Source organism: Canis lupus, chromosome 21, assembly GCF_048164855.1.
Source record: "Canis lupus baileyi chromosome 21, mCanLup2.hap1, whole genome shotgun sequence".
Lineage (NCBI taxonomy): Eukaryota > Metazoa > Chordata > Mammalia > Carnivora > Canidae > Canis > Canis lupus.
In genome coordinates this window covers 9,068,150-9,083,198 of record NC_132858.1, presented here as the reverse complement: position 1 = coordinate 9,083,198, position 15,049 = coordinate 9,068,150, and the positions used below count along the sequence as shown (strand labels likewise).

Below are 15,049 nucleotides of genomic sequence, written 5' to 3'. Positions count from 1 at the left end.
ACAAAAAAACAAAAAAACAAAACAAAAAACAAACCTCTGCCATCTCTGTGTTGTTTGCTTTGGAGGATGATTATGAAGGAGAGGGACCTGTGAGCTAGTGAAGACTCTATTCCGTATCATGTGGTGCATATCAAGCATCTACAGAAGGGCCAGAACCACGTGTGACCCTCAAAGACAGGCACACACACTACAAGTGCCAGTCTCAGGAGTTAACCTTCTTGCCCTGGAGCCCTTGCAATGACCCTGTGTGTTCATCTGCTCCGGTGCCTGAGGTCTAGGCGCAGGCAGTGCAGGCTCCTTGTGAGTCCTCTCTGCTTGAGTGTGGAAAGCCATCACTTCTCAGCCTTTTGGCTAAGATCAAGTGTTGAGTGTAGACGGCCATCCTCTCCCTGGGTCCCCACGGGGTCAGCCCTCTGAGCACACACACTGCTGGTGTCTGTCTTCTCATTAGGACACCAGTCAGAATGAATTAGGACCCCACTCTATGACCTCATTTAACCCGAGTTACTTCTTTATAGGTCTTTAAAAAATTATTTTATTTAATTTAAATTCAATTAATTAACATATAGTGTATTACTAGTTTCAGAGGTAGAGGTCAGGGATTCATCCATTGCAGAGATGCACCCAGCTTTGGTTTTCTTTTTCAACATTCTTCTGGCTATCCAGGGTCTTTTCTGGTTCCATATAAATTTTAGGATTGTTTGTTCGAACTCCGTGAAAAACATTGATGGTATTTTGATAGGGGTTGCATTGAATTGTATAGATTGCTCTGGGCAACATTGACATTTTAACAATATTTGTTCTTCCACTCCATGAGCATGGAATGTTTTTCCATTTCTTTGTGTCTTCCTCAATTTCCTTCATGAGTGTTCTATAGTTTCAGAATACTTATCCTTGACCTCTTTGGTTAGGTTTTTTCCCTAGATATCCATTGCTTTTGGTGTAATTGTAAATAGGATCAGTTCCTGATTTCTCTTTCTTCTGTCTTGTTGGTAGGGTATAGAAATGCAACTGATTTCTGTGCATTGAGTTTTATATCCTGCCACATTGCTGAATTCTTGTATGAATTTTAGTAACTTTGGGGTGGAGCCTTTTGAGTTCTCTATATACAGCATCATATCACCTGGGAGAGTGAAAGTTTCACTTCATTGTCAACTCACACGACTTTTATATCTTTTTGTTGTCTGATTGCTGAGGCTGGGACTTCTAGTACTAAGCTGAACAACAGTGGTGAGAGTGGGCATCTTTTGTGTTTCTAACCTTAGGGAAAAAAGTTCTCAGGTTTCCTGATTGAGAATGGTATTTGCTGTGGGCTTTTCATATATGGTTTTTATGATATTGAGGTATGTTTCCTCCCCTACATTGTGAAGAGTTTTCATCAACAAAGGATGCTGCACTTTGTCAAATGCTTTTCTATACCTATTAAGAGGATCATGTGATTCTTGTCCTTTGTCTTGTGTCCTGTATCCCTTTGATGATTTGCCGGAGGGGATGTGGGTGAGAGATGGGGAATATAGATGAAGAATATGAAGATCTGTAAACTTCTGGTTATAAAATGATTAAGTCAAGGAAATTGAAAAAGTAAGCATAGAGAATACAGTCAACAGTATTGTAATAACTTTGTATGGGGACAGACCGTGACTACACTTCTCGTGGGGAGCGCTGAGTAACGTACACAATTGTCAAATCACTGGTTGTACTCCTGAAACTAATATATGTTGTGTCAACTATACCTTAATAAATATTAAAGAATAGGGGCTTCTGATAGAAATCATGGCAGATTCACGAAGGCAATTCTACAGTCATTACAAATATGAAGACAGGTCTGCAGAGATAAAGATTTCTCAAATGTTCTTAAAGGTTAAATTTTTAAAAGATTTATTTTTTAAAGATTTTATTTATTCATGAGAGACACACAGGGAGAGAGAGAGAGAGAGGCAGAGACACAGGCAGAGGGAGAAGCAGACTCCATGCAGGGAGCCTGACATGGGACTCGATCCCGGGACTCCAGGATCACACCCTGGGCTGAAGGCGGTGCTAAACCGCTGCACCACTGTGGCTGCCCATTAAAAGATTTAACTGAGAGAGAGAGAGAGAGAGAGAGAGAGAGAGAGAGAGAAGCAGAGGGAGAAGGAGAATCTCAGGAAGACTCCCAGCTGAGCTGAGAGCCCAGCATAGGGCTCAGTCCCATGAACCATGACATCAGGACCTGAGCCCAAATCAAGTCAGACACTTAACCTACTCAGCCCTTAAGTGCCCCTCAAAAGTTCTTAGTGCCAAACACATGCTGAGAATCCTTGGGTGCAGGAGGACATCTGTGACACCCAGGATATCTAGAGGGCAGGAGGCCGGGAGGACCTGAGGATGGGAGGTAGGATGCTGGGAGGGTCCTGATAACCCCTCCCACCGTGTGTGGTACAAGGGCCCTCCCATGGACCTTTGACCTTCAAGGTGAAGGGCTAAGTGCTGACTGGACCACATTAACCTGCACTGATGATGCGAGACCCCACTGTGGGCAGAACTGTGGTGCCCCATGGATACCACCACTGCATGGCCCACTCTGTTTTGTGTCCGCAGGCAGTTGGTGGCTTTTTTACTCTACCTGGATCACCACACTCCCACTTTCCTCCAAACCTAGTGTAGACATTAGGTGCGTCTCACACAGCAACAGGTCACAAGTGAGTGGGAGCAACTCCCGGCTCCTCACAGGGCATTGTGGAATCTGTGGGTGCCAGGTGTGGGTGTTGGCCTCAAAGCTGGGGTAAAGACCGCACTGACACCCATATCTGATATTGAGGCAGCTCCTGCAGTCCTTCCACAACACCATGGGAAGAGGGCTGTCACATGCTGCTTGAGTCCAAGGGAAGAGACAGGGTGTGCGACCGGGAACCCCACTCCCCTGTAAGTGATGTGCTGTGCAGCGGAGACCCAGCCATGACCTTTCCAGTCCTTCCTAGACCCATGGAAAATGACAGTGATGACCCCGCAACCCAGTGGCCCGGGTAGGCCAGAGCAGGGCTTCCTAGGACCTCCTGGCTCCTAAATGGGCACACTCCTCACATGCAGGGAACACAGAGTCCCTCCAGCTGCCCCCAGAGCCATCCCCAGGCCATTCACATCTCGTTGCATTCATGGCGGGTTGTATTTTCACCCTCTTGCAGGCATCAGTTTTTAATTTTGATGAAGTCCAGTTCATTGCTTTTTCCCTTTGGTGCTTGGGCTTGTGGCATCGAAGGGAGACCATGCACGGAGGAGCACTAGCTCAGTGGCTATGCCACCGGCTCCCGGTGCTGCATCGGGCTGGGAGTCGTCACCCCAGGCATCAGGTCAAGAGTTCCCCGGAGACTCATGGGCCCCTGGTGCTCCGAGGTCTCAGCATGACAGCGTGTCCTGGGACAGGGGCTGGGAAGGTGACCTGTAGGTGGGCGAGCTACAGAGAGCGAGTGCCTGCGTGTGATGCGCCAGCCCAGCATGTCCCCCTCGGAGCTAGAGGGTTGTGTCCACGCTCTGGGCAGACAGATGGGGATCTCAACAGGGAGCAGTGAGACCCGTGTGTTCTCTGAAGGGTTTCCTGGAGTCACACTTGGATGCATTTTGCAGCACCATGAAGGAGGACCTGGAGACCCTGCTGGCCTCGTAACAGGCCAATATAATAGCCAAGTACCATCAAGGTGAGGCCCAGAGAGAGCGCAGAGACGCTGGAGCGCCCACTAGAGGTGAGGACCAATACCTGCAAGAGCAAGTGAGGCCTAGCTGGGCATCAGAGCCAAGGATGAGCCAGGTCAGCCGGGACAAGGACCACAGTCATCTGGAACAAGTGAGACCCGGGGGACATTCTGGGGCATCAGGAGGAAGTGATGGGATCGTAGTCATCGGCAGCGGTAGAGTCCAGGTGGGCTCACAGTCAGAGTAGCAGGTGAAGCCCAGGTGGGGATCATAGTCACCAGGTCCAGGTGAGGCCCAGGCAGGCTTCACAGCCAGGGATGACGTGTAGGGCCCAGTGGGAATGATCAGCGGCAAAGGCAGTTATGTACCAGGCGGGGATCATAGCCAGAGTCCTGCAGATGAGACCCAAGTGGGTTTTGTGGCCAGTAGGAGCAGGTGAAGGCCAGACGGGGATCATAGTCCACAGGAGCGCCTGATGTCCAGGTGGGTGTTTTAGCTGCCAAGTATAGGTGGGACCCACTCAGGGATCCTAGTCTAAGCCGAGCAGGTAGGGCCCAGGCAGGAATGAAGACAAGAGGATGGGCTCAGGCAGGGTGTGTAGGCATCAGGGGCAAATGAAGCACGACAGTGATCACACAGCGGGTGCAGGGGAGGCCGGGGGGGGATCGTCGCTGGTCGAAGCAGGGGAGGCTGTCGGGCTGCTCCCATTGGACAGACAGGCCCTTCCTGTCGTGGGGGGCCAATCTCAGAGGGTTCTGGGAGCCCGCGGTACTCCGGGAAGAGAGGAGCCACTCAGCTTCCAGCCCCATGTTCCTGGATCTGATTGGTCCCCACCACGGGGCCCCTCTGGTGCAGGCACGCCAAGCAGGGTCTCCACGGGGCCCTTGGGACGACGCTGACCTCTCGCTGTGCAGAGTCACGGACCATCACGGCTCTCTGCACAGTGCCCTGGACACGCCTTCATCCCTCTCAGGGGTGGTTTGCGTTTGCAGGAACGTCTTTCTGGAGGCTGACCCATCCCCCAGGTCAGGGTCTCGGCCTTGAGGCCTCTGAGAGCCATGTCTGCGCTTGGCTGGTGCTGAGACACCAGGAGACACAGCGGGGACGTGGGCAAGAAGGAGCTGACCTTGGGGCAGGCCACAGGGCCCTCAGAGGAGTGGCGTCCAGCCTGTTTCGGGGAGAGCCTCGTGGCTGCATTCATCGGGGCGTCCAGTCAGGTCAGCGGGGGCTGCAGGGGGTGAGGAGCTCGGGAGAGCGTTGTCCTTTCTGTCGGAGGCTGGTCCGGTAGGGCTGAGGACAGAGGGTGCTCCTCACTGACCCCCAGGCCAGGGCCCCAAGGCCCACAGGGTCAAGGCCGGTTCAGGGAGTGACGGTGGGTAGCAGAGGCAGGCACCAGCCTCCATGTGGGGCCAGCAGGGCAGCTCGCAGGCCCCCGAGTCCCTCTCACCACCCAGTGACAAGGGACCCTTCGGATGGGTCACGGTGGGGCTGGTCAGGGGCTCCAACAGGACAAGAGGGAAAATGGGCCCAAGTGACAGAGTGACAGCGGGGGGTGGGGGGGGAGTCAGGGGCCAGCAGGGGGCACGGCCAGGGTGCGGGAGAGGCAGGCTGGACGCTGGGCAGTCAGGCCCCGGGAGGCGGGGGGACCTCAGCCAGACGGTCACGGGGGTACTCGGGTGGTGCTGACAGCTCTCAGGCGGGTCCCCCCAGGACAGTGGCACCCCTCAGGGGGTGCCGGGGCCCCCACCCAGCCACCATCTACACCAACCCTCTCAACCCCAGAACGCCTACCCCTCCCGACCTCAGCACTGGCAGCCCCTGCCCTCCCTGGGGGAGCCCTCCCCCCACCGAGACCCCCGGGCCGAGACGTGGGGGCTGTAGGGCCGGGGCCCGGTCCTCGGGGCTCTGCTTCCCTCACCTTCCAGGGAGAAGGAGCTGCCCGGGCCCGGGCCCGGCCCCCACGGGGCCAAGGTGAGAGCCTGTCCTGGGCACCGTGCAGGCCGGGGTTTGGGGGTGTGGGGCCAACTGTCTGCAGACCCCATCCCCCAGGCCGTCCCCAGGGGTGTCTCCTCACCCCCCTGTCCCAGCACTACATGTGCTGCCGTTAATGTGCCACAGCCCCGGAGGCGGGGTCAGTGTGAGGGGCCCTGCGTCCCCCTGGCTCCTCTGGGCCCCGCAGGGCGCATGGACGTGGCACCAGGCACCCACCTCCCACGGCTGGGTGCTCCTCTGCCCCACACGTGTCCTTTCCAGCAACATTGCTGGGAGATCTAGTGAGCAGACAAGTGGAGACCCAAGGAGGGCAGTGAGGGGTGCGTCAGGTCAGGGTCACGGTGTCCTGCTCCTTGTGGGGACACAGCCCCTCCGGAGACACCGGGGAGCTCAAGCTGGAATCTTCTAGATCCTTCTTGCTCCCCGGGATCCATGGTACCGCCTGGGGCCCGTCTCACCAGCACTGCTTCCTCCTGCAGCTGGGTTGTTGTCGGGGCTATAAGGGGTCCCTCCCCAGGTGCGGGGACAGGTGTGGTTGCGTCTACTAGACATCGAGAAGGTGAAATCCAGGAACCCAGGGAAACACCAGGTCGGGCCCTTAGTGGAGGCCTGGGCAGGAGCTGAGGGGAACCTGTGGGGAGGGCTGAGGCCACCTGCCTGGGGACCCAGGGTGGCCCCAACATCTCCCAGAGCCTCTCAGACCTGAAGGCCCCCCCACCTCCCTGCTGCCCCCAGCTCATCTCCTCTGTCCATGGAGCAGTGTAGGCCCAGGTTCCAGAGAAGGACAGGACTGCAGGGCTCTGAGCTCCTCGTGGACAGAGTTAGCGTCAGGCTGATGGGAGCTGGCACCCTGGACAGGCCTGGAGCCCAGAGTGGGGCCGAGCAGGTGGCTGGTGCCAGGTTCCCGCTGGACGAAGTAGAATGAGCTCTCAGGTGGGGACAGGGAGTGGAGGACAGCGGGCCGGGCCATGCCCCACCTGGGGGGAGGGTATCAGGACTCAGGAAGGCACCAGGACAGAGACACCGACTCTCCAGGCACTCAGGTGCCCTGAGATGGGACCGCGCCCTGGGAGCAGAGTCCAGGGAGCAGCCTCCCCTGCAGGCAAGGTCAGGGCCGAGCCTGGTGTTCAGTCTTGGAGAGGCCTCTGTGCTGGGGGAAGAGGAGAGCCTCAGCGTGACCCGTGGTGTCCCCTCCCTGCCCGGGCTGACCCCCGTGTCCCTTCTCGCCCAGGGCTGACCCCCAGGAGAACCTTCCCTGCTCACAGCACCTGGGCAGGAGCCGTGACCCGGTCCCCGGGCTGGTGGGCACCTGTGCCCGTTCCTGGAATCACAGGGAACAAGGAAGGCCTGTGAGACACCCTCACTTGGTGGTCAGCAGTGCTCCCTGCTAGGATGGCAGTTGGTGACAGTTAGGGTTCTGAGTCCCTCACAATGTCCCCCCCCCCCCGGGTTCTCCCCACAGGAAATGAAGGAGGAGCCTGAGGTCTCTTCCCCAAAACCAAACAGATCGCCCTGGACGTGAACAAGACCTTCCGCAGCCACATGGTGTTCTGGGACCGCTGTGGGGTCAGGTGAGGCTGCCGGCCAAGCTGGGTTCTGGGGGCTCCAGGGACACTCCGGGGTCCAGGGGATGCCCAGGGGGTTCTGGGTGAGGAACACGGGGCTCTGAGGAGAGGGGGAGGGAGGGCAGCAAACCATACTGTCTCGTGGTAAAGTGATTGGGACGACCCTGTGTCCCCCGGGTCTGGTGATGGCGAGCGGGCCCTGGCAGTGCTATGTGGGCCCCCAGCCACTGGCCTGACCCGTGAGGAGCAGGCCCTGCCCGGGTTGTCAGTGAAGCCCAGGTGAGCCCGGGGGTCGGCTCTGGACCCCCTCTGCAGGGTGGTCAATGTGCCCCGGGTGTGATCCTGCTCACTCAGGCGGCAGCTCAGTCCCGGGTGTCTCGGGGGCAGCCCCAGGTCACCACCAGTTCGTCTACCCGCCTCGGGGTGGTTCTGCTCGGTCCTGTCACCTGGTGAGCAGCCCAAGGACGTCCTCAGCCCCTGGAGCTGACACCTGCATCTCCCTCGCTCTCCCCTGAGAGCCAAGCCATCCCCACCACCACTCTCTGTGCCTCCAAACGCCCCTGGACGTCCTGGGCCAAACCTCCATGCCCTTCACACGCGAGGGATGCCCCTGCTCTGAGAGCCCCCTGGAAATCAGGGCCCGAGGGACAGTCTGCACAGTTTGTAGGTCTGACGGCGCCACGTCTCCCCTTGCTGGGCCCTAGGGCTCCCAGAAACAAGAGATTTTGGGTGACTTTGAGCTGAGCAGTTCAGTTATTAGAGGGGATCAGTGTCATGAAGCTCTAGGGAGGTTGTGGGGGTTCCTGGGGTGTGGTGGGGCTCCAGAAGGACAGGGGCTTCCTGATGGATGAGGGAGGTTGGGGGGAGCTCCCAGGAGTCCGCTTCTCTGGCAGCAGATTCTCCCTAGGCTGGAAACCCTCCTGGGGAGGAGAAAGGGGGAGACTGTTGGTGCCCCCCCTAAGTTGGGACTTAGAGCCCTGAGGAACACACAGCACCCCTCTCGCTCTGAGGGTAGTGGCCCAGTTTCCTCAGCAAATCTCCACTTTTCTGCTTGAAGATCTCCCAGCAATGTTGCTGGAAAGGACACGTGTGGGACAGAGGGGCACCCAGCCGTGGGAGGTGGGTGCTTGGTTCTGCGTCCATGCGGACTTGATTTCGAAAACGCGGATCCCCTTTTGATGTATACCCGTAATGCAAATTCCCTCCTGTTTCCCAGAGTTTGTTTATGTAATCTCTACCCCCAACATGGGGTTCGAACTTACAACCCCGAGTCAAGAGTGGCATGCGCCACTGACTGGGCCAAGGTAGATGCCCCAGTTTTTATTGAAAAGGTTCACATTTTTATATTGACTCCTCTGGTCTATGTTGAGCTAATCTTTGCAATTCAGAACAAGATTCTTCCCGTTTTTTGGCATAAGATTGTCCAGTTATTCCAACACTCTTTGTTGAAAAGACCCATTCTCTAGGAAGTGACCTCTCTTCCTCTGTAAAAGAATCAATGCCCCTGACCGGCCAGGGTCTCCTCTGGGCTCTCTCTTCTGTTCCATTGATCGGTGTGTGTATCCGTCACTGACCCTGCAGGGGCTCCACTGCTAATACTTCATCGTTGGACTTGCGATCAGGTGACGTGGGGCTCACACAGTTATTCTCCTTTTCCCGAATCCTTAAGCTGTCCTACGCTTTCCATCTTTGCATGCAAGTTTGAGAATCAGCTTGTCTCTACCTACAAAAAGTCTCCCTGGGATTTTGATTTGGACTCTGTTGACCCGAACACCGTTTAAAGACAACCGATGGCTTTACTGCAGCAGACCTGTCGATCCCTGAGCATGGTATGTGTCCCCATCCGTTTCGGTCTTTCCAGGGGTCTTTCTTCAAAATGTTGCAGTTTTCAACCTATGCATTCCATGCAAGCTTTGTGTAGATGTCTCCAGAGTATTTGATTTTTCTTGGAGCTATTGTAGATGATATTTTTACCATTTCTTCCTTCTAAATGTGGTTTTTCTATTGCATTCTTGCATCCCAGGACCTCACCAAACTTACGTATTAGTCTACAAGTTTTTCTTATAGTTTCTTTGGGATTTTCTAATCATGTCCTCTGTGAACACAGACACTTTTCTATCTTTCCCACCTGGGTCCAGTTTTAAATTTTTCGTTGGAGAGGCTTGGCTTCCAGTATGGTGTTGAATGAGACACAGAAGAGATTTCTCTCTTGTTGCTGGTGTTAAGGAGAACATCCCGGGCTTCTCCTTTACCCACGGTGTGTGCTTCTGTCTGTTATTATGGATGCCCCTGACTGGTGTTCCCCTTATTCTAACTTTCTGGGATATTTTTATCATGAATGGCTGTTGAGTTTTACCAAGTGCTCTTTCTTATCAAGTGAGATGATCTGTGATCTTTTTCTTTTTTTTAAAGATTCCTTTATTTATTAATTCATTAGAGACAGAGAAAGAGGCAGAGACACAGGCAGAGGAAGAAGCAGGCTCTCTGTGGGGAGCCCTATGCGGGACTCGATCCCAGGACCCCAGGATCATGACCTGAGCCAAAGGCAGATAGATGCTCATCCACTGAGCCACCCAGTGCCCCTGTGACCTTTTTCTTTAGATTATTAGCATGACAGGATATAATGATACATGTTCAACTGCGTGTTCAGGATAAATGCCTCTTGGGTGAGGTGTGTGTTTAAATATATATTATAGCATTTGAATTCACTGTATTTCTTTTTTTAAGATTTTAAAAATGTGTTTATTTGAGAGAGAGAGAGAGAGAGCAAGAAACAACAAGAGCTGGGGAGAGGCATAGGGAGACAGAGAAACAGGCTCTAGCTGAGCAAATACCCTGATGCAGGGCTCGATCCCAGGACCCTGGGATCATGACCTGAGCCGAGGGCAGACCCTTAGCCGCGTGAGCCACGCAGGCACCCTCTGAGGATATTCACGTGGCTCGTAGGATGTTTGTCTGTTGGACACTTTTATTTCTCTTTCTCTTTTTCTTTCTTTCCTTCTTCCTTCCTTCTCTAATTCCCTCGCTCCTCTCATCCCTGCTCCTGTCCTTCTCTTCCTCTCTGTCTCTCTCTCACACTCTGTTTCCCTCTCTATTTCCTTTTGCTCTTAGGTGTGGGTATCAGGTAATACTGTCCTTGTGAGTTGGGACCTCTTCCCTCCTGTCCTCTTTTTCTGGAAGAGATGCATATAACTGGTGGTCTTTCTTCTCTAAATGTCTGGTAGAATTTTCCTTTGAAAGCATCTGGGGATTTTTCAGTTGGGGAACTACAAATTCCATTTAAAAAATTGTTATAGGGTTGTGATATTGTGCTTTATAATAAGTATGTTCATCCAGGTTCCTGGCTCACAGCTCACAAGACACATTGGAATTTCTGAGAGCAAAGGGCCCGTCTTCTGTTGCATAGCTTGGTCTCTTGTCCACAGTGGCTGAAATCCCTTCAGAGCCACGAAGGTGAGGTGGTGTCTTGTTCTGCATTCCCAGCCCCACTCCACCACAGCTGAGTTTACATTCATGAGGGGACTACGGGAAAGCCCTAAGGATGGGGGCTGGGGTCAGGGGGACCCAAATGTGACCTGAGGGTTGGCGCCTCCATCAAAACTCAAAAGGAAGGGCAGTCAGAGGGCTTCCAGGTGGGTGAACCACGTGCCAGGCCCCTGGCCCCAAACTCCATCCGGTAGAAGGGCCCAAGGACCCCTGCAGACCTCACCCCATGTATCTCTCCATCTGGCCATTCATTTGTGTCCCTTCACATCCTTTGTCATAAACCTGTAACCTACTAAGTCACCTAGCCTCCCTAGTTCTGTGAGCTGCTCTAGCAAATGAATGGAACCAGAGGACATGATCGTGGGGACCTCTGACTAATAGCTGGTCAGTCAGAAGTATAGGAGACAACCTGGGTGGTGCCAACACTGGGGGCTGTCATGCGGGATGTGTCCTCCCTGGTGGTGCTCTCTTCAGGCAGGTGGAGTCAGAACCGAGTTCATTTGGTGGCTCCCCTCGTCAGTGTCTGTGAGAACTGTGGTAATTCTTCGGTGATGTGGAAACACGTGTGCACGGGCACACACATACACACACACACACTGTAAGGACTCTTCTGGTTCTCTGTTTCATCTTGAGGGAGTTTGCAAGTATGTGTTTTTGAGAATTGTTCCATTTCGTCTGTTGTTTGTGGTTCCCTTCTTACCCTTCTCGGGTGTTTTTGGATATTATTGAGATCTCTTTCCTAATATTGGGAAATTAGGTCTTCCTTCTTTTATTCTGTCTTGCTAGAGGTTTATCAATGTGCTGATAAAAAGCCACGAGTGGCAGGATGAGCATCACATACCATTTTCCTGGTTTACAACATACAGAACAGGATCTGTGTTCTCTGGAACGTGTACGTGTGTGACCAAAGATCCATGTGGGGTACCGGACACAGATCAGGCTGGAAATGACCTTCCTGGTAATCCCACTGCAGGTGGGATTGGAGAAGGTACCCCAGGGGCTCCCATCATATCTCCTGAGGTTGGGCTCAGCCTGGGTGTTCATTATCTAAAGATCACTGTGTATGTGTTGAAAGACTCGATACTAAAGCATATCTGCACATCTACATTCCATATATGTATGGAAACACCAAAATCTAGGAATGTTTGCTGCTGAGCCATAGGATTGCAGGTGATTTCCTTTTGTTGTATGTATATGCTTCCTAAGTGTTTCTTCTAGAGAGTATATTATTATCTTAAAAAATGTATTTTGGTTACAGGAGTGTCCTGTCCCAGGCAGACATTGCCGCTCCAAGTCTCCCGCACTTCCTGTTCTTACACCAGGACCCTGGACTCAAATCATCACCCAGGACTGGACAATAGCTCAGCCAGCTCATCAAAGTTCCTCTTCCCACCACTCCACTGGCCCATTAGGTTGTGGGAAATAAGGTGTTATAGTGAGTTTTTTTTTCTCTTTCCAGGATCAGATGAACTTGGGGAAATGTTCCAAGTGTTCCCCCAAAACCTGGAGCTGGGGGGAGCGCACACAAGGATGTGTGTGCTTCTGTGCTGAGCCTCCTGTCCACAAGGAGGCTGCCAGCTTGTGGCCAGGAGAAAGCCCTGGCAAGTCAGATGTGCTTGTGCAGGAGGCAGCCCTCAGGGGCCCCAGCCACCCACTGCTCCAGCTTCCGCAGTTGGAATACGCAACTGCTTCATTTCATTTCTAGATCGAACCTTTGATCCCCACTTGCACCCTTCTATTATGAGAGTAGAAGTCCCTACATCTAATGTTATGGGTGCACGTGGGCACACACACAGCCATCTGGGAAATGCCTACACTGCACTGTCCAATAGGGTGGCCACAACCCTCGTGGCTTGAGCACTAGCTGTGGCTCCAACCGTATTTCTCCAGGGTAGCAGCTCATCTAGAAAGAGTGGTTCTAATATGTCTCCCTTCGTGTTGTAAGAGCACAGGCTGCTACTATCACATTACTTCAAAAAACCTTACAGAATACATAAAACAATTGTTCTTGAGACATGGGACACTAGAAGACGAAGGACTTTGACCCTGAGAGACCAGCAGCCTTTGAGGTAAGACCTATGACAGCCCGGGTCCTTCCTAGACAAAGTTTCCAAACCACAGCAGAGGGAAGAAAACCCACACAACGCCCGGAGGCCTTCCTGGTGAAGAGGACAGAGCCTGGAGGCCAGAGGCCAGGAGGCTAGAAAGCTAGAGTACCAGACAGGAAAGGGTCTGCTCAAATTAAGGAGTCCAGGCCCACAGGAGCCCCTTGACTGTCCAGCAGATACTAGTGAGCACTCGCATGTGCAGGAACTACCCAGCAGGGCAGAGAGAACCCTCCAGAAGAACCAGAGGGAACAGTCCCCAGGAAACCCTCACAAGGTGCTGGCAATACTGCCTGTTCCCAACAGCTTCAGGGGGCCTCACCCCATGGGGTGGCAGACGGAACATTCAGGAGGGGGTTCCCCTGACAGTGGGGAAAAATTAAGCCTGGACAAAGTGCTGCTCTCCTTCACCCAACAAAGTGTAAGAGTAAGACGTGAATGGATCAAATTGTCCTCAAGTAACTCAATCTTCAAGCGGAGAAAGCTGGAACAGACCAGAGAGCCCAGAAATAAACCCACGTGTACAAGGTCAATTCAATTATAGTGAAGGAACCAAGAACACCCAATGGGGAGAGGACAGTTTCTTCAACAAATGGTGCTGGTAACACTGGACAGCCACGTGCAGAAAGAGTCTGAACCCCTTCCTCACACCACACACACGTCAACTCAGAATGGATTCAAGTGGGAATGTCCGACCTGAAACCCTACAAGTCCCGGGAGGAAACACAGGCGGTAAGGTCCCTGACCCTGGCCTTGGTGATGTTTGCTGGGTTTGGCAGCAGAAGCAAAGGCAATAGAAACAAAAGTAAACCAGCAAGGCTATACCCAACGGGAAAGCTTCTGCACAGCCAGGGAAGCCACTGAATGGGAGAAAATAGCTGCAAATCATAATGTGATGAGATGGATATTTAAAATACAAGAACTCACATCACAAAGGACCAGAAGACAAAAAGCACCAGATTAAAAATGGGCAGAAGATCTAGACAGACCTTTTTCCCAAAAGACTGACACATGGCCAACAGGCACAGGAAAAGATGCCCTACATCACCGATCATCAGGGTTTGCAAATCAAAGTCCCTAGGAGTTGCCACCTCATGCCTATCAGAATCTCTGGTATCAAAAAGACAAGAAATATCAAGTGGGGGTGAGGATGTGGAGACAAAGGAAGCCAGACGCACGGTTGATGGGAAGGCAAGTTGGTGCAGCCAATGTGAAGCCATCATGGAGGTTCCTCGAAAAATTAAAAAATTAAAAAATTAAAAACGAAGCAGCCCGGGATCCCTTACGCTGATGAACAGATTACCAAGAGCTGATATATCTACACCGTGAATAGGAGTCAGCCATGAGAAGGAACAAAATCCTGCCGCCTGTGACCATGTGTCCCCACACCCAAGGGTGTGATGCCCAGTGAGAGAAGGTACAGGAGAAAGATGAATACTGGGTGCTTTCACTCATATGTGGGATCTGAAAAAAACAAAACAAATGAACAAGGATAAACCAAACGGAATCGTTTTTTTTTTTTAACACAGAAAAATATATCTTTCTTTAAAAGAATGATATTTTCCAAAACAAACACGCAAAAAGAGTAAAGTGACAAGTGTGGCACTGATTTACAATTTGGCAGATCTCTTTAATATCTGGATTCACAGGGACGCCTGGGTGGCTCAGTGGCTGGGCGTCTGCCTTTGGCTCAGGTCGTGATCCTGGGGTCGTGAGATCGAGTCCCACATCGGGCTCCCCGCACAGACTCTGCTTCTGCTTCTGCCTGTGTCTCTGCCTCTCTCTGTGTGTCTCTCATCAATAAATAAAATCTTTTTAAAAATTCTGGATTGTCAGAGGACAGAAGACGTTTCATATCTGCCTCTGCATTGATTTCGTTTTCAATTTAAATTCAAGTCAGTAACATATAGTGTATTATGAGTTTCAGAGGTACAGTCAGGGATTCGGCAGTTGCACAGAACACCCGGTGCTCGTCCCATCACGGCCCTCGTCCCCATCCTCCCTTCCCCCGCCCCCTCCAGCAAACCTCACTTCCCTAGAGCAGACTCTCTTGTGCTTTGTCTCTCAGTCTGATTTTTCTGATTCTACTTTTCCCTCCCTTCTGGTCTTGACCCCGGCGTCTGGTCGACATTGGCACGTGGAACCTCAGCTTTGTCTGCCTGGCGGACACCTGCCACGGGCTGGTGGGAGCCTGGGAGCGCCCCCTCTTCCTTGCTGGGCTCTGTCCCCTGCTTG

General features: G+C 52.8%; 2 long non-coding RNA genes across 7 annotated transcripts; one reads left to right on the top strand and one right to left on the bottom strand.

Moving 5' to 3' along the window:
* Positions 1-1,861: 1,861 nt before the first annotated feature.
* On the bottom strand, positions 1,862-8,093 carry LOC140612603 (uncharacterized). 2 transcript variants are annotated; one of them, XR_012013752.1, is made up of 2 exons: positions 7,188-8,093; positions 1,862-7,045 (listed from the first exon to the last, which is right to left on the bottom strand). It is a non-coding gene; the product is annotated as an uncharacterized lncRNA (long non-coding RNA). The 2 variants fall into 2 exon arrangements; XR_012013751.1 differs by having other exon boundaries at positions 1,862-7,042.
* Positions 6,094-14,423, top strand: LOC140612604 (uncharacterized). Of its 5 annotated transcripts, none has more exons than XR_012013753.1 (5): positions 6,094-6,765; positions 7,121-7,229; positions 8,893-9,052; positions 10,560-10,676; positions 12,169-14,423. It is a non-coding gene; the product is annotated as an uncharacterized lncRNA (long non-coding RNA). The 5 variants fall into 5 exon arrangements; XR_012013756.1 differs by having other exon boundaries at positions 7,121-7,672; XR_012013755.1 differs by lacking the exon at positions 12,169-14,423 and adding an exon at positions 11,968-12,162.
* The last annotated feature ends 626 nt before the right edge of the window (positions 14,424-15,049 follow it).